We start from the raw sequence: 18,848 nt of genomic DNA on the forward strand, positions 1-18,848 counted from the left end.
TTATTCAAATTCATAAATGACTACACTCTCTAGAAGTAACCAGCCTGATCATTATTATATTTAGAGTAAATTGGGGAGAAGGTGTTTGGTGAGTCGTTTCACATCTCTGAGCTCCAATGATGCCATGAGGGCAGTCCCAGCCCAAGGAGAGGGCAGGCAGGACTCCCTCCCACTTCATATGTGTGGTTCCTGTCATATCTTAAGTGCATTAGCTGGGCTAGATCAACTGCTGAAGAAACACAGCCCAACACTTGTTCTAACTCAGTTACGGTGAATGTTTCTTTCTTGCTCAAGGAACAGAGAGGGTGAATGAGGTGTCGGGTGGTTCTCCCCCACTTAGTTGCTCAGGAGCACAGACTGACTGCTGTCCTGCCATCTTCAATGCGGGGCTTCTAAAGTCTCCCTGGGTAGCATCTCTATCCATCTAGCTCAAATAGGAAGGACACAGGGAAACGCATAAGGGAGGCTCTCTGGGCCGTGCCTGGGAATGTGGACTATTACTTACAATTGCCAGATTTAGCAAATGACGGAACACTCTGTATTTATCCGGGAAAGTGTGAATTCTGGATAAATGACACAGTATTCTTTTTAGTATAAGTAGTAAGTCCCATACAGGTTTCAGAACCTATTTATTCTTAAAAAAAATTATTTATCTAAAATTCAGATTTGAGTGGGAATCCTGTCTTTTACCTGGCACATTCCTGGGCCACATTCCATTGGTTAGAACTGAACACAGGCCTACATTAATCAACAAAGGAGGCTAGAAAAATGTGGTTTTGTTGTTGCCCCAGAAGGAAAGAGTGTGGGTTTTGTTAAGCAGCTAGCATTCTACGCTGCAGGAAGAAATGAACAAAATTTAGCTCCCTTCCTTATTTCTACACTATAGGTGTTATAGGACCTAGAGAAGTAATAGAAAATAGCAGTTCTTGAGCTCTGGCATGACTGAGAATTTCTGGAATGCTAGTTAAAAGATTAAAATCTTTTGTCCCAGATTCTTGACCATTCCAAATTCTTTCAATCTTAGAGCTCAGGATCTTCTTCCTTATCCAGTGCCCCATGTGGCTCTACTGTAGGCAGTGGAAGCAACATACTTTGAGATCTTAGGGACTTGGACATATGTACATGAACACATTATGAACTCAAACAGTTTGAAATGAAGCAGTAACAGAGGCATAGTTTCCAACACTAAGCGTGCAAGAGGCCACCCATTTGGGGAACAGAGCACAACTCAAACACCTGCCAAAATATCTCCAGAGGTTCTGCCACTTGAAACAAGTCCTTGGTAGATGACAAAAATAAAGTAACAAGAAGAAAGGGACCCAACATTCTGGTCCTTCATCAAAGTCAGACAGTCCTCCTCCCCGGGCTGCAAGGCCAGCCGCTAGAGCGAGCAGAACAGCCAGTGTGGACTCCACTAAGTCATCTGCTTGGAGTGGTGTGATTTGCAGAGCTGACTGCTGTCTCCAGTAGTTTAAAGAACAAGAGAGGTATTATTTTTTAACAAATCCTCTTGTAATGGTTGAAATCCCAGTATCCATTTGCATTCATTTTGGAAGCTGGCACCCATCGCTTAAGGGACTGGTAATAAAACTGACAATCCGCTACTGTGGAATCCATGCAGGTATTATTAACTTTAACCAAATTGATCTCAACTAGATCACTGTCAGAGAGGATATGGTAACAATCGATTTTTTTTCCAGCTCTGAGAGCATTATCAGTTGACTTATTTCCATTTCTCCAGTCTTTTTTTTTTCCTCCTTTTGCTTGAAGGTTTATGGCAGCATTTCTTTCTTCTTGCTTTCTCATTTCAATTTGTAAATAGTATGCTTTTAAGCACAATATTTAGGGAGGAGAAGCAATGCAGCTTCAAAAACAACTCATCCAAGCCCATAAATTTGGCAGATGTAGAATATGCTTAAATAGGGATTGAGAAAAAAGAACACTCTCTCTGAACACGACGCATTTCAACCACGCATTATGGATGGCTAAGCCCACTGTTATGGACAAAGTATGCCCCCCAATTTCATATGTTGAAGCTCTAACCCCCAGTGTGGCCATATTTGAAAGAGGTGATTTTATAGAGGTTAAGTTTAAATGAGGTCATACGGATGGGCCTTAATGCAGTAGGACTGGTATCCTTATAACAAGAAACACCAGGGAAAAACACACACACACACACACACACACACACACACACACAGAAAAGGCCAGGTGAGGACACAGCAAGAAATCAATAATCGGCAAGCCAAGGAGAGAGGCCTTAGGAGAAACCATACCTGACAACACCTTGAACTTGGGACTTCCAACTTCCAAAACTGCAAGAAAATGAATTTCTCTTGTTTAAGTCCCCCAGGTCTGTGGTGTTTTGTTAGGATAACCAGGCTGACTAATGCACCCACCTACCCAGAGGACTGTAGTGCTGGGCTACAGTGTTTCCTGATGGGCTTGGGAAGAGCACCACATGTTCTCTATCAGCATTAAGGTGAACGGAGGCATCACACTGCATATTCCAGGCACACACATCCTGTCCCACACACCTAGCATTTGCATCTGCCTCTCCCACTGTGCTCACCTGTATCATCAGCCAGTGCAAAAACAGAGGCCTTACAGGGAAGGATAGAGCATGGAACTCTGGTATGGCTGACCCTGGCCCTGCAGTTTCCTAGCACTGTGACCTTGAGCACTGTGACCCTGGGAAGTGAAGCCCCATAGACTTCAGTGTTACTACCTGGACGATAGGGAGACCACCACCTGCTTCTGAAAGGTGTTACAATGTTCCAATGGAATAATAAATATGAAAGTATCTTGTACAATGTAACAACTAGTAACAGGTGGAAGGATGCCTACTTGGCTCAGTCATTAAGTGTCTGTCTTCAGCTCAGGTCATAATCCTAGGGTCCTGGGATTTAGACCCGCGTTGGGGTCCCTGCTCAGCAAGAAGGCCACTTCTCCCTCTCTGACTCCTCCTGCTTCTGCTGTTCCCTCTCTGTGTCTCTGTCAAATAAATAAATAAAATCTTAAAAATAATAATAACAGGCAGAGTAAAGTTCTGATAGTAGAGTGTTATATACAAGTCATTCTTTTCATTTGTTATCTCAACTACTTCAGGAATGTATATTTTAAACTTGAGTCTATCCAGGGGGAAAAAAATAAACTTTTCTACTGCTAGAAATCATTTTTTTTAAGATTTTATTTTTATTTATTTGACAGAGAGATAGAGAGTACAAGTAGGCAAAGCAGCAGAGGGAAAGGGAGAAGCAGACTCCCCGCTGAGCAGGGAGCCCAATTCAGAACCCTGGGATCATGACCCGAGCTGAAGGCAGCCGCTTAACTGACTGAGCCACCCAGGCACCCCTGCTAGAAATTATTTTAACAAAACCAGTAAGACAGAGGTCTGTGCCAAAAGGTTGTGTAAATTACAAAGTGATTCCTGAAGATGTAGGAGTATATTAAGACAAATTATAAATAATCCAAGGTGTAAGGAAAAGTCAAGAATGCTGGTTCCTTAAAGCACAGGGCCTGCACTCAGGGCCGAGTCTGAGTATGATTTTCATCTTTCTCTTAAAAATGATGTATCAGGGGGCGCCTGGGTGGCTCAGTGGATTAAGGCCTCTGCCTTCTGCTCAGGTCATGATCTCAGGGTCCTGGGATCGAGCCCCGCATCGGGCTCTCTGCTCAGCAGGGAGCCTGCTTCCCTTCCTCTCTCTCTGCCTGCCTTTCTGCCTACTTGTGATCTCTGTCTGTCAAATAAATAAATAAAATCTTTTTTAAAAAAATGATGTATCAGGGCAGGTTATTTAATCTTTCTAGGCCTTACAGGTTTGTTAAGGGTTAAATATACTATATGTGTATATGAACTACCATGGCACGTTCTGTGTAAGAAATGTGCATTATTGGGGCACCTGGCTGGCTCAGTGGGTTAAGCCTCTGCCTTTTGCTCAGGTCATGATTCCAGGGTCCTGGGATTGAGTCCCGCATCGGGCTCTCTGCTCAACGGGGAGCCTGCTTCCCTCTCTCTCTCTTTGCCTGCCTCTCTGCCTACTTGTGATCTCTCTGTTAGATAAATAAATAAAATCAAAATTTAAAAAATAATAATAATAATAAAAGAAATGTGCATTATTATTTCCTGTCCTGATTCTACCAACAATTTCCTGTGTGACCTTGAACTCAACCCTCTAAGCCTGTTTCCTCACCTGGATGCTAGGACTTCCTTCGAACATGCTATCATTTAAAAATAATGAACATTATGGCTATATTGTGAGGCTGATTAATAATTCAGGCTATGCTACTGTGAAATAAAACTTACAAATCAGGACTTAAAAAAAAAAACACCCAAAACAAAACCACCAGTGAATTGATTTGAAAATGGTTCTCCCTAAGCACACAGGGTCATGAACAGAAAACTGAGCCTCGTGAATCTTTTTCCTCCGGACCAGTTCACCATTGTAGAAATGCACATCAGGTACCAACTCCGTGCAGAGCATGGTTCTAGAAGCCGAGAACACTGCCAAGGCAAGCTCATGCATGGTAAACCATACAGTTTAGAGCATTCACTGCTGTGCCATGCAAAGGACTTTAGGATAGATCGAGAGAGAGCAAGCTCAGCATCGAGAGGAGGTTAAAGACGCAGAGCTGGATGTCAGTCTTCAGTATTTATGAGGTAGAACAATTCTAGATGAGCACAGCTCTGCTGACCTAGAGCTGTAAGAAGGAGAGCCAAACTGTGTGGGCCTCTCTCCTGGTGAGGCGCTGGGCCCTCCACCCTGACCTCACAGTCCTGTGCCAAGCATGCTGAAAGAGGTTACCCAAGCTTGTCCTTACTTAACTTCCCAAATCACGGTCTTTCTGAAGCCACAACCAGGTCAGGAGGTCAGGCAATGAAATCAACCCCCTGCATGTGTGTGTTGGTTTGTTTTTTCTCATCTGTGCAATGAGACCTACTTCAGAGGGTTTTTCTAGAAATAAAATTAGATACTATACAGCAAAATGCTTATAGAAGCGTCACAAATACAAATGCTCATCATTGCTGCCATCATACGCCTCAGAGGGCTCCGCCATGTGAAACCACACACTTCAGCCTGACCCCACAGCAGATGGCTGCCAGAAATATCAATAGCAGCAATTTCTCTAGTCATTCTTCAAATTCTGCTTAGTGTTCATTACCACCTTTATTGACTTAGCCCAGCTGCAGGCACGAGCTCAGCTCCATCATTCTGTCACCAGGATTCAGCTGGGCAATTTGTGATTTCCCAAGAAGGAAGGATGTTGGGGCAGGAATGCAAATAGAATTCAACAGCACAGCCTGAGGGCCCCCTCCTTCCCACCGTCCTCTGTCATGGCTGGGTCCCCACAGAGCAACAGCAGGGCTGTTCCTTTCTGATCCTGGGGTCAGGAGCGCCCTCAGAGCTGGAATCTATGTTCTGCAGGGCCGGCCATCACTTCAGTATTAGCCTTTTACAGAAGCAATGTGACATAGTGGGAATAACAGTAGTAATGCCCTCTGTTTGCTGGGGGGGGGGGGTGGGGGCCTATGTTCCAGTCTCTCTGCAGAGGCTCTAAAATTGCCTAGATTTGGGGCACCTGGGTGGCTGAGTGGGTTAAAGCCTCTGCCTTCGGCTCAGGTCATGATCCCAGAGTCCTGGGATGGAGCTGCATCAGGCTCTCTGCTCAGCAGGGAGCCTGCTCCCCCACCCACCCGCCTGCCTCTCTGCCTACTTTAAAAATAATAAATAAAATTGCCTAGATTCAAACGTCAGCTTTGCCCATTTCTAGCTGTGTAGCCTTGAGGATGTTACTTAGTCTTTCTGTGCCTCAGCTGCCTCATCTGTAAGATGCTTCTGCATTATTTGGAGGATTATATAAATATATAGCATACAAAATGTACACAAATGGAAATATATAAAGTATAAATATGCAAGATATATACTACATGATATATAAAACTATATAAATCTACAAGACAACCTATGTATCCTATGTGTCATATTAATTATTAGTTACATTGTCACTACCATTATCATCATTATTATAACTCTCCTATATTTATTTCCTGTTATGGCTATAACAAATTACCACAAAATTTGTGGCTTAAAATAACACAGACTTACTATGTTACAGTTCTAGAAGGCAGAGGTTCTCAAGTTAAGGTACCAGCAGAGCTGTGTTCATTCAGGAGCCTCCAGAAGAGGACATACTTCCTTTCCTCTTTCAGGTTCCTGAGGCATCTCTGTTTCTTGGCTCATGCCCCTCTCCTTGCACCTGTCCACCCTCTGCTTCAGTCCCTGCTTCTCAACTCTGGTCCTCCCACTCTATTACATGGACTCCTATGATTTCATTAAGCCTAACACAATAACCTAGCATGACATCCCCATCTTGACAGCCTTAACTCAATCACGCCTGCAAGGGAAGGCAACATATTCACAGGTTCTGAGAATTAGCATGGAGACATCCTTGAGGGGCCACAATCGGGCATCCCACAGCTCCTGAGAGTGAAATATTTGCCAGGGTATTTTACAGGAAGGAACAGAGTCTTGGAGGAACTACAAAAAAGCTAAAAATGCTAGAAGTGGGTTCCAGACAGAAGTCATTTTTTTTTTTTTAACAAAAACCCATATTCTTTGTGCTAGCTCCTCCTGGACATGGAAATGGAAGTTCTGAGCTGGTGTCCCAGCTCTGCTCCAAGCTGCCCGATGGCTTGGGGCCACTAAGAGATGCCAATGAGAGTATGGCTCTGGAGTGGATTTAAACTATGTTTCACAAGTACAAGGCCTCCCTGCCCCTTGTGTAGGGGTCCAGGTAGGGAAACCAGGGCCAGGGGAGTGGAACGATGTGAAGGACACCTAGTAAGGAAATAGTAGAGCCAAGATTTCACCCCAGATCTGCTTGACTCCAAAGAAAATAACAGCTGTATTCAGTGAAAATTATAAAGAGTTATGGCAAAAGAAATGTGCTTTTATGATTCTCAGCTGGAATATATACGATGTAACCTTTTCATACTCTCATGTACATAACCTTTCAAGTACAAAGCATAAAGTGCTTGTACTTTATACACTACAACCTTTACACTTTCAACATGGACACATTCGGGGCTGAGAAGCTGGGACTGACATCTGATCACAGAAGGAAAAGGTTATGGCTCTCTGGTAAAGAAAGGGGAAGGTCAAGAAAGGACAGGCTCAGAAACCTGAATACCATGACCCCCCTCATATAAGCAGAAACCCGACTGGTTCACCCACTTCTGGCAGAAAGTACAAGAAAACACCTTAGAATAAAGAGGAAGTCATTTTTAGTGCCAACTAAATCAGGTTCTTTCCACTGCGCATGGTGGATGGCAGACTTAAAGAATGTATTTCTCTCCTCTTGCCCTAGTTAGTTACATTTGAAAATTTAAGTATGTCTGAATGCGGGTAGGTTAAGTCAAATGAATTAAGAGCATTGGCTGGCTCCTAAGAGGAACTGAGCACAGCCTTGCCCATAAGGTTGGCCGCCAAGGGGCTTGGAATGTGATGCTTTGGATCATGGATCAAATCCCCACTCTGCTTTGTTATACTGAATAAATTTTTTTAAGTTTTTATTTTAATCATCTGGTGCCATTTACAAGTTCCCTTCTTAATCCCCATTCGCTATTTCACCCATCCCTCCCATCCACCTCCCCTCTGGTACCCAGCAGTTTGTCCTCTGTAGTTAAACGTTTGTTTTCCGGTCTTTTTTCTCCTCTTCGCTCATCCATTTTGTTTCTGAAGTTCCACATATGGGTGAAATCATATAGTATTTCTCTTTCTCTGACTGATTTATTTCACTCTCTAGCTCCATCCATGTTGTTGCAAATGGCAAGATTTCACTACTTTTTATGGCTGAGTAATATTCTACTGTGCATACACACATACACACACATACATCTTCTTTAACCATTCATCAATTGATGGGATACCTGAGCTGCTTCCAGCCCGTATCTTGGCTGTTGTAAATAATGCTGCTATAAATTTTGGGCTGCATGTATTCCTTTGAATTAGTGTTTTTGGGTAAATTCCCAGTAGTGCAATTGCTGGGTCATAGGGTAGCTCTATTTTTAACTTTTTGAGGAACCTCCATACTGTTCTTCAGAGTGGCTACACCAGCTTGCACTCCCACCAACAGTGCAGGAGGGATCCCCTTTCTCCACATCTTCACCACCACTCATTGTTTCATGTGTTGCTGATTTTAGCCACTCTGACAGGTGTGAGGTGACTTCTCATTGTAGTTTGATTTGCATTTCCCTGAAGATTAGTGATGTTGAGCATCTTTTCACCTGTCTTCTGGCCATCTGTACTACTTCTTTAGAGAAATGTCTGCCCATGTCTTTTGCCCACTTTTTTTTTTAAGATTTTATTTATTTATTTGATAGACTGAGGTCACAAGTAAGCAGAGAGGCAGGCAGAGGGGGAGGAGGAAGCAGGCCCCTTGCTGAGCAGAGAGCCCGATGTGGGGCTCGATCCCAGGACCCTGAGATCATGACCTGAGCTGAAGGCAGAGGCTTTAACCCACTGAGCCACCCAGGCACCCCTTCTGCACACTTTTTAACTGGATTATTTGGTTTTTGGTGTTGAGTTGTATCAGTTCTTTCTATGTTTTGCGTACTAACCCTTTATCAGATATGTCATTTGTAAATACCTTCACCCATTCAGTGGGTTGCCTTTTAGCTTTGCTTATCTTTTCCTTTGTTGTACAAAACCTTTTTTTTTTTTTATGTCATCATAGTAGTTTATTTTCACTTTTCTTTCCCTTGTCTCAGGAAACACATCTAGAAAGAAAATTGCCACAGTTAATGTTAAAGAAGTTCCTGCCTGTGATCTCTTCTAAAACTCCTGTGGTTTCAGGTCTCACATTTAGGTCTTTAATCTGTTTTGGATTCATGTTTGTGTACTCTTAAGAAAGCAGTCCAGTTCCATTCTTCTGCATGTTGCTGTCCAATTACCCCAGCACCATTTGTTGAAGACACTTTTTTCCATTGGATCTTCTTTCCTGCTTTGTCAAAGATGAATGGACCAAATAATTGTGGGTATATTTCTGAATTTTCTATTCTGTTCTATTGTATGTCTATTTTTGTGCCAGTTTTGTGCCATACTGTTTTGATTATTACAGCTTTGTAATATAACTTAAAGTCCAGAATTTTTTTTTTTTTATGCCTCCAGCTTTGCTTCTTTTTCTTTTCAAGATTGCTTTGCTTATTCACAGGGTATTTTGTGGCTCTATACAAATTCTAGGATTGTTTGTTCTAGCTCTGTGAAAGCTGCTGTTGGGATTTTGATAGGGATTGCATTAAATTTCACTGGATGAATTCTTAACCTCGTGAGCCCCACTCTTCCTCTATAAACAAACATGTATATTCTTCAGGGGTTTTTAGGAGAAAAAAATGAAAAATGATTTGTAAACCACTTTACAGAGTGACTCATACATCACGTGCACTGATGTGATGATGGCGTATGTTAACTGACATCTTCCCACATTATAACTTAGGGACCTTTGACCAATCCTGGCATTCCTATTACAAAATGCAAACTCAGCAGAATGCATAAGAAGTTTCTAGGAGCTTATTCCAAAAACAATTCAAGTAAGAAAAAATAGAAAAATATACCAAAAGAGGAAGGAGTCAAGACGGCGGAGAAGTAGCAGGCTCAGACTACTTCGGGTAGCGGGAGATCAGCTAAATAGCTTATCTAAAATTGCAAACACCTACAAATCCAACGGGAGATTGAAGAGAAGAAGAACAGCAATTCTAGAAACAGAAAATCAACCACTATCTGAAAGATAGGACTGGCAGAGAAGTGAATCCAAAGCGACGGGAAGATAGACCGCGGGGGGAGGGGCCGGCTCCCGGCGAGCAGCGGAGCAATGGAGCACAAAATCAGGACTTTTAAAAGTCTGTTCCCCTGAGGGACATCCCTCCAGAGGCTTAACTGGGGTGAAGCCCAGGCGGGGTCAGCGTGGCCTCAGCTCCCGCAGGGTCGCAGAAGGATCGGGGGTGTCTGAGTGTCACAGAGCTTACCGGTATTAGAACGGGGAAGCCGGCTAGAGAGAGAGCCGAAGAGTGACTCTCAGCTCGGGGTTGCCTTGAACCGGTCGCAGGCTCGGTCAGATCGGAGCGCGGCCGGAGGCCAGGGTGACGGGAGTAATTGGGCGCTGTTCTCTGAGGGCGCACTGAGGAGTGGGGCCCCGGGCTCTTGGCTCCTCCCGGCCGGAGACCAGGAGGCCGCCATCTTCATTCCCGTCTTCCAGAACTCTACGGAAAGCACTCAGGGAACAAAAGCTCCCGAAAGCAAACCCAGCAAACCCGACCCGATTACTCAGCTCGGCCCGGGTAAGGGCGGTGCAACTCCGCCTGGGGCAAAGACGCTTGAGAATCACTACAACAGGCCCCTCCCCCCAGAAGATCAACGAGAAACCCAGCCAGGACCAAGTTCACCTACCAAGGAGTTTCTATACCAAGGAGAGTAGCGGAATTCCAGAGGAGAAGAAAGCAAAGCATGGAACTCATGGCTTTCTCCCCATGATTCTTTAGCCTTGCAGTTAATTTAATTTTTCTTCTTTTTCAATTCTTTTTTCTCTTCTTCTAAATTTTTTTAACTTTTACCATTTTCTTTTTTTAAGGTTTTTAAAATAGTTTATCTAATATATATATATTTTTTTTCCTTTTTATATTTTTTATCGGCTATCTTTTTTTAATAGTTTCCTTTTTTTTTTTTTCTTTCTGAACCCCTTTTTATCCCCTTTCTCCCCCCTCACGATTTGGGATCTCTTCTGATTTGGCTAAAGCATATTTTCCTGGGGTTGTTGCCACCCTTTTAGTATTTTACTTGCTCCTTCATATACTCTTATCTGGACAAAATGACAAGGCGGAAAAATTCACAACAAAAAAAAGAACAAGAAGCAGTACCAAAGACTAGGGACCTAATCAATACAGACATTGGTAATATGTCAGATATAGAGTTCAGAATGATGATTCTCAAGGTTCTAGCCGGGCTTGAAAAAGGCATGGAAGATATTAAAGCAACCCTCTCGGGAGATATAAAAGCCCTTTCTGGAGAAATAAAAGAACTAAAATCTAACCAAGTTGAAATCAAAAAAGCTATTAATGTGGTCCAATCAAAAATGGAGGCTCTCACTGCTAGGATAAATGAGGCAGAAGAAAGAATTAGCGATATAGAAGACCAAATGACAGAGAATAGAGAAGCTGAGCAAAAGAGGGACAAACAGCTACTGGACCACGAGGGGAGAATTCGAGAGATAAGTGACACCATAAGACAAAACAACATTAGAATAATTGGGATTCCAGAAGAAGAGCAAACAGAGAGGGGAGCAGAAGGAATGTTGGAGAGAATTATTGGAGAGAATTTCCCCAATATGGCAAAGGGAACAAGCATCAAAATCCAGGAGGTTCAGAGAAGCCCCCTCAAGATCAATAAGAATAGGCCCACACCCTGTCACCTAATAGTAAAATTGACAAGTCTTAGTGACAAAGAGAAGATCCTGAAAGCAGCCCGGGAAAAGAAGTCTGTAACGTACAATGGTAAAAATATTAGATTGGCAGCAGACTTATCCACAGAGACCTGGCAGGCCAGAAAGAGCTGGCATGATATATTCAGAGTACTAAACGAGAAAAACATGCAGCCAAGAATACTATATCCAGCTAGGCTATCATTGAAAATAGAAGGAGAGATTAAAAGCTTCCAGGACAAACAAAAACTGAAAGAATTTGCAAATACCAAACCAGCTCTACAGGAAATATTGAAAGGGGTTCTCTAAGCAAAGAGAGACCCTAAAAGAAGTAGATCAGAAAGAAACAGAGACAATATACAGTAACAGTCACCTTATAGGCAATACAATGGCACTAAATTCATATCTCTCAATACTTACCCTGAATGTTAATGGGCTAAATGCCCCAATCAAAAGACACAGGGTATCAGAATGGATAAAAAAACAAAACCCATCTATATGTTGCCTACAAGAAACTCATCTTACACCTGAAGACACCTCCAGGTTTAAAGTGAGGGGGTGGAAAAGAATTTACCATGCTAATGGACAACAGAAGAAAGCAGGAGTGGCAATCCTTATATCAGATCAATTAGATTTTAAGCCAAAGACTATAATAAGAGATGAGGAAGGACACTATATAATACTCAAAGGAACTGTCCAACAAGAAGATCTAACAATTTTAAATATCTATGCCCCTAACGTGGGAGCAGCCAACTATATAAACCAATTAATAACAAAATCAAAGAAACACATCGACAAGAATACAATAATAGTAGGGGATTTTAACACTCCCCTCACTGAAATGGACAGATCATCCAAGCAAATGATCAACAAGGAGATAAAGGCCTTAAATGACACACTGGACCAGATGGACATCACAGATATATTCAGAACATTTCATCCCAAAGCAACAGAATACACATTCTTCTCTAGTGCACATGGAACATTCTCCAGAATAGATCACATTCTTGGTCCTAAATCAAGTCTCAACCGGTATCAAAAGATTGGGATCATTCCCTGCATATTTTCAGACCACAATGCTCTGAAGCTAGAACTCAATCACAAGAGGAAATTTGGAAAGAACCCAAATACATGGAGACTAAACAGCATCCTTCTAAAGAATGAATAGGTCAACCAGGAAATTAAAGAAGAATTGAAAAAATTTATGGAAACAAATGATAATGAAAACACAACAGTTCAGAATCTGTGGGACACAACAAAGGCAGTCCTGAGAGGAAAATATATAGCGGTACAAGCCTTTCTCAAGAAACAAGAAAGGTCTCAGGTACACAACCTAACCCTACACCTAAAGGAGCTGGAGAAGGAACAAGAAAGAAACCCTAAACCCAGCAGGAGAAGAGAAATCATAAAGATCAGAGCAGAAATCAATGAAATAGAAACCAAAAAAACAATAGAACAACGAAACTAGGAGCTGGTTCTTTGAAAGAATTAATAAGATTGATAAACCCCTGGCCAGACTTATCCAAAAGAAAAGAGAAAGGACCCAAATAAATAAAATCATGAATGAAAGAGGAGAGATCACAACGAACAACAAAGAAATACAGACAATTATAAGAACATACTATGAGCAACTCTACGCCAACAAATTTGACAATCTGGAAGAAATGGATGCATTCCTAGAGACATATAAACTACCACAACTGAACCAGGAAGAAATGGAAAGCCTGAACAGACCCATAACCAGTAAGGAGATTGAAACAGTCATCAAAAATCTCCAAACAAACAAAAGCCCAGGGCCAGACGGCTTCCCGGGGGAATTCTACCAAACATTTAAAGAAGAACTAATTCCTATTCTCCTGAAACTGTTCCAAAAAATAGCAATAGAAGGAAAACTTCCAAACTCATTTGATGAGGCCAGCCATCACCTTGATCCCAAAACCAGACAAGGATCCCATCAAAAAAGAGAACTACAGACCAATATCCTTGATGAACACAGATGCAAAAATTCTCGCCAAAATACTAGCCAATAGGATTCAACAGTACATTAAAAGGATTATTCACCACGACCAAGTGGGATTTATTCCAGGGCTGCAAGGCTGGTTCAACATCCGCAAATCAATCAATGTGATACAACACATTAATAAAAGAAAGAACAAGAACCATATGACACTCTCCATAGATGCTGAAAAAGCATTTGACAAAGTACAGCATCCCTTCCTGATCAAAACTCTTCAAAGTGTAGGGATAGACGGCACATACCTCAATATTATCAAAGCCATCTATGAAAAACCCACCGCAAATATCATTCTCAGTGGAGAAAAACTGAAAGCTTTTCCGCTAAGGTCAGGAACACAGCAGGGATGTCCGTTATCACCACTGCTATTCAACATAGTACTAGAAGTCCTAGCCTCAGCAATCAGACAACAAAAGGAAATTAAAGGCATCCAAATCGGCAAAGAAGAAGTCAAACTATCACTCTTTGCAGATGATATGATACTCTATGTGGAAAACCCAAAAGACTCCACTCCAAAACTGCTAGAACTTGTCCAGGAATTCAGTAAAGTGTCAGGATATAGAATCAATGCACAGAAATCAGTTGCATTTCTCTACACCAACAACAAGACAGAAGAAAGAGAAACTAAGGAGTCCATCCCATTTACAATTGCACCCAAAACTATAAGATACCTAGGAATAAACCTAACCAAAGAGACTAAGACGCTATACACAGAAAACTATAAAGTACTCATGAAAGAAATTGAGGAAGACACAAAGAAATGGAAAAATGTTCCATGCTCCTGGATTGGAAGAATAAATATGGTGAAAATGTCTATGCTACCTAAAGCAATCTACACATTTAATGCAATTCCTATCAAAGTACCATCCATTTTTTTCAAAGAAATGGAACAAATCATCCTCAAATTTATATGGAACCAGAAAAGACCTCGAATAGCCAAAGGAATATTGACAAAGAAAGCCAAAGTTGGTGGCATCACAATTCCGGACTTCAAGCTCTATTACAAAGCTGTCATCATCAAGACAGCATGGTACTGGCACAAAAACAGACACATAGATCAATGGAACAGAATAGAGAGCCCAGAAATGGACCCTCAACTCTATGGTCAACTCATCTTCGACAAAGCAGGAAAGAATGTCCAATGGAAAAAAGACAGCCTCTTCAATAAATGGTGTTGGGAAAATTGGACAGCCACATGCAGAAAAATGAAATTGGAAATCACTTCCTTACACCACACACGAAAATAGACTCAAAATGGATGAAGGATCTCAATGTGAGAAAGGGATCCATCAAAATCTTTGAGGAGAACACAGGCAGCAACCTCTTCGACCTCAGCCGCAGCAACATCTTCCTAGGAACATCACCAAAGGCAAGGGAAGCAAGGGCAAAAATGAACTATTGGGATTTTATCAAGATCAAAAGCTTTTGCACAGCAAAGGAAACAGTGAACAAAACCAAAAGACAACTGACAGAATGGGAGAAGATATTTGCAAATGACATATCAGATAAAGGGCTAGTGTCCAAAATCTATAAAGAACTTAGCAAACTCAACACCCAAAGAACAAATAATCCAATCAAGAAATGGGCAGAGGACATGAACAGACATTTCTGCAAAGAAGACATCTAGATGGCCAACAGACACATGAAAAAGTGCTCCATATCACTCGGCATCAGGGAAATACAAATCAAAACCACCATGAGATATCACCTCACACCAGTCAGAATGGCTAAAATTAACAAGTCAGGAAATGACAGATGCTGGCGAGGATGCGGAGAAAGGGGAACCCTCCTACACTGTTGGTGGGAATGCAAGCTGGTGCAACCACTCTGGAAAACAGCATGGAGGTTCCTCAAAATGTTGAAAATAGAACTACCCTATGACCCAGCAATTGCACTGCTGGGTATTTACCCTAAAGATACAAACGTAGTGATCCGAAGGGGCACGTGCACCCGAATGTTTATAGCAGCAATGTCTACAATAGCCAAACTATGGAAAGAACCTAGATGTCCATCAACAGACGAATGGATAAAGAAGAGGTGGTATATATACACAGTGGAATACTATGCAGCCATCAAAAGAAATGAAATCTTGCCATTTGCGACGACGTGGATGGAACTAGAGGGTATCATGCTTAGCGAAATAAGTCAATCAGAGAAAGACAACTATCATATGATCTCCCTGATATGAGGGAGAGGAGATGCAACATGGGGGTTGAGGGGGTAGGAGAAGAGTAAATGAAACAAGGTGGGATTGGGAGGGAGACAAACCATAAGTGACTCTTAATCTCACAAAACAAACTGAGGGTTGATGCGGGGAGGGGGTTGGGAGAGGGGGGGTGGTTTATGGATATTGGGGAGGGTATGTGCTATGGTGTGTGCTGTGAAGTGTGTAAACCTGGCGATTCGCAGACCTTTACCCCTGGGGATAAAAATATATGTTTATAAAATTAAAAAAATATATATATACCAAAATGATGATAGTTAATATTTATTAAGCATCTGTGGTGTTCCAGGTACTCCTTTAGGTATTTTATGTATATTAATAATTTAATCCTTATATAACCATGATTATTGATTTAATATCAACCCATTTTAGAGATGATACAACTAAGGGACAGAGTTCACAGTGCTAGGAAATATTAGAGCCAGGGTATTAACTCAGGCAGTGTGGTTCCACAGCCTACACATTTTACAATTACACTAAGGTGGCCATATAGTTTACCATACAATCTAGCACACTTTTTAGCAAGGAAAGCAGGCAGAAATCTGGATTGTTCAGGCTAGCCAGGACATATTGCCATGCTAGCTCTACTGTCCATGTAATAGTCTTCAAGACCATAAATGGATCTTAATCATCATCCTCTCCTTGCCCATAATGGGGAAACTTTAGTGTCTGTCTCATGGCAGGAACTCAATAAATTTATGTTGAATGAATGAATGAGTGAGTAAATGAGTTGAGTAACTTGTCAAAAGGCTGAAGTATCATTTTCTGTTATTCTTATGATGTGATTGCATAGCTTGGCAATATCTGGGTTGAAGTTGTCTGAGCATTTTCCTGTACTTTCTCTCATAAGACAGATAGTGACTACTAATTACCTCAGGATTCATTCCAGAGATAAAACAACTTACTGGGAGTGATGAGGAAAAGATCTGAGAGCAACACATTGTTGGGCAGACAACTGAAACACTGTGCCTGCAGGAGAGTCAGGACAAAAGACTGACCTCTGTCTCCCTGGCAATTTATGTATAAGAAACAGATCATATCTAGTCCTTCTATATTCCATATTGTCCCATGACATCAGAAAAAGTTTTGCATATTTTCTTCTCAGGTAGTGCCAGCAGGTGCCTTGGAAAATAAAACAGTACCTAATATTCATGGTTCTGACTATACACCAAGTATAGGTCTCAACAACCTTACATATATGAACCTTTACCATCACTTACAAGGCAGGTACTACTGTTCTCCATTTTACAGAGCAGGAAATACACATAGCTAATAACTTCCAGTGCTGGGAATTAAGTTGAGAAATTATGAATTAAATAGTTCCAGAGTCCATGCTCCTCACTGCTGTGCTCTGCTGCCTTCTTATGCTGATGCAAATGATCAGCTCTGTTACGAGAAGCATCCAAATAGATGGAGGAGGGGGATAAAGAAGTGTTACAGAGAAGAATTACTCACTAAAAGAGAGACAGGAAGCTCTCAGGAGAGAAAAAACAGTTGTGAAAAGATGGGCATTACTAGCCTTGTGGGCTGGTTATGGAGAGAGTGTTCCCTGACATCAAGAGAGTGAGAAATCAGTAAAATTTTGGAGGACAGCTATTTCTCAGGTGGCAGATTTTGAGAATATCAGCAATGAAAAGAAAATTTTTAAGTTAAATTTAATTTAATAAATAAATAAATTTAATAAATTTATTTAATAATTTTTTTAATTTTATTGAAATAATAAATATTTATTTATATAAAATAATTTTATATAAAATTTTATATAAAAATATATAAAATAATTATTTATATAAAATAAATAATTAAATTAATAACTTTTATTTAAAAAATAAAATAAATTTAATTTAATAAAAAATTAAATTTCTAAGTTATTTTCCTGTGTTCTAAAAATATACTTCATCACCACCCTAAAAGTTAGAAGTGATTTTTAAGAGGCCTAGTAAAGTTTTTAATATAAACTGTGTGGTTTCATAAAATATCTGTTTAAATTGACACAAAGTTGTTCCATTTGGCTTTCACATATAGTATCCCATCTTATCTGTACAAAGGGACTATGAGGTAGATACTACTAATGCCACATTGTAGATGAAGAAACTCTGGATCAGAGAAGTTAAGTAATTTGCTTAACATCACCCAGAAAGTAAATATTAGAGCTAGGATTTGAACTAAGGTCTGAGTCCAAAAAGCCCTATTCTCACAATGCACAATAAATTGGTTTGTTCCTCCTGTGACAAGGCCAACGTTCACCAGAGACAGAGAAAGATCTAGAATATCTAATTCTAGTGACATTATAGCTTCCCTTATTGCCTACATCTCCTCCCAAAGGCATACTTTATACACTCTCAGGATATTTCACACATAGAAAGAAGGGAAATTCTAGACTGGAAGAAAATGTTAATTTCCAAAGAAATCCCTTTCGAATGTTACTGATATTTGACCTTGCACCTCACTTTTTTCAAAAATGAACTACATGAAATTAGATACATCCACACATATTACATACACATACATATGTACATACATATATGCAATAAGCCATTCTTTGACCTTGTGGTGAAATGGAAGGCCATATACTATATCAGTTAACAGCTCTGACTTGGTGGGAGACACAAATGGATGTAATACCAGTCCACCTTTCAGTATCTATATGATCATGGACATTGAATTCAACTACTCTGTTTCTCAACTTTTTCATTGGTAAAATAAGAGTAGTTATTCCTCCTTATAGTGTTGTGCTGATTAAATAATATATGTATGCCACTTGGCACAGGCTTGGCACCATAGTAAGGACAGAATAAAAGATTGCTTTTATTACTTCAAATAAAACTTTCTGTTGTTACCCGAATTAAGTTATCAAAATTAACTGAGCTTTGGGACACTTGGGTGGCTTAGGTAGTTAAGTATCTGTCTTCAGCTCAGGTGTCTGGAAGCCACCATCTCAGTGTCCTGGAAGCCAATCCTGCATTGGGCTCCTTACTAAGCAGGCCACCTGCTTCTCCCTCTGCCTGCCACTCCCCTTGCTTGTGCTCTAACAAATAAATAAAATATTTTTAAAAAATTAATTGAGCTTTTCTCAGTGCCAATCACATACAGCAATGGCCAAAACCACTGGCCTTATCATGTAAAGGACCATGAATC

This window comes from Lutra lutra, chromosome 10, assembly GCF_902655055.1.
Source record: "Lutra lutra chromosome 10, mLutLut1.2, whole genome shotgun sequence".
Classification (NCBI taxonomy): Eukaryota; Metazoa; Chordata; class Mammalia; order Carnivora; family Mustelidae; genus Lutra; species Lutra lutra.